A 1482-nucleotide genomic window follows, 5' to 3' on the forward strand; every position below is an offset into this window, starting at 1 on the left:
AAAGGGGTCAAAAGACTTTGAGAACTCACTACTGCTGCCTTTTACGGGTTCTCCGGAAGCTCAGAGCCTTGAGCTCAAATTTCTACCATTCTTCTTCCTTTCCCTGGATCTTTCCTCAAGTCATCCTCAGACAAGATAATACTGGGAGCTTTCCCTCAGCTGAATAAAATTGACAGTAGTCAATTAAGATACATGATGACGAACGTTGTCGTCTTGAGTTTTTTTTCCCTCGGCTGAATAAATTCACCAGTAATGAACCAAATATATGATGACGAACAATGACGTCTGTCATTTTATTTTCGTATACAACCAAAATAGATAGAAAAAAAATCAACTTACAGACGACAACGCTCGTCATCACTATTGGTAATTTCATTCAGCCAAGAGATGAACGTTGTCGTCTGTCAGTTTATTTTTATCTATATTAGTTGTATACGAAAAAAAAATACCAGATGTCAATGTTCGTCCTCTATCTTGGTTCATTACTGGTGAATTTATTCAGCCGAGGAAAAAAAAAATCACAGACGACAACGTTCGTCATCATGTATCTTAGTTCACTACGGGCATATTTATTCAGCAGAGGGAAAGGAAGAAGAATGGCAGAAACTTCAACCCATCAAGATGAATATTAGATGTATAAAAGTATTTTCTATAGAAATATACTCAGAATGGTTAGCTTCTGTCAACTTTTCAATCTTACGAAGAATTCGTTTTTATTTTGTTTTAAACCATTCTGATCGACGAAAGAGAATGTTTCAGTGAATTGAAACTGCTAAGTACATTTCTTGATCTGGCGAGGTACTGAGGCTGTATCGTCTCTCAGAGGATAGACCGAGAATACTGCAGGGAACTCTCATGGCTGCACCTCTTTCATCCTTTCTATCGTTCCTCAGTTCCTTACCCACCGGATAATACTTTTCCTTGTATCATATTTGACACCGAAATACTTAATTGATGTTTATGATACCCACTCTGTATGTCCGCTGGTGGCACAACCTAAAGTGTCCATTCGCTTAATTGTGGGTTCAAATCCCGCACTCCTCCCAGGTTCCCAGCTTTGACTGTTATTTGCCTCAACAGACCAAGTGCATAGGACAAAGATGACGGCTTCGGCCGCAGCTACGCGCCTTCTGGCGTAGGCTTCTCAAGATTAATATAGTTTTCGTTGAAAAAAATACTTCGTTTCAATAAGAAAAATAATAAAGGATTTCCTGATACAGGAACAATTTTGAGACGAGCCTTACAAGTCTCTTCCGGGCTAACATTTTGTGTCTATTGACCCACGGGGGACTTCCCTCAGCCGAATAAATTATACCAACAGCCATGATGGAGTGGACTAGGTGGACTTCAGCAAAATCTACCACCTGTCAATCTGGAGCACTTCATCTGAATATAAATTAACTTAAAGTTATATATAAAAAGAAAATTAATCAAATAAAACAAGATAATTATAATGAATATCAGATAAATGATAAGAATATA

Source organism: Oratosquilla oratoria, unplaced genomic scaffold (assembly GCF_046742065.1).
Source record: "Oratosquilla oratoria isolate Oo_2021 unplaced genomic scaffold, ASM4674206v1 SCAFFOLD131, whole genome shotgun sequence".
NCBI classification, from domain to species: Eukaryota; Metazoa; Arthropoda; class Malacostraca; order Stomatopoda; family Squillidae; genus Oratosquilla; species Oratosquilla oratoria.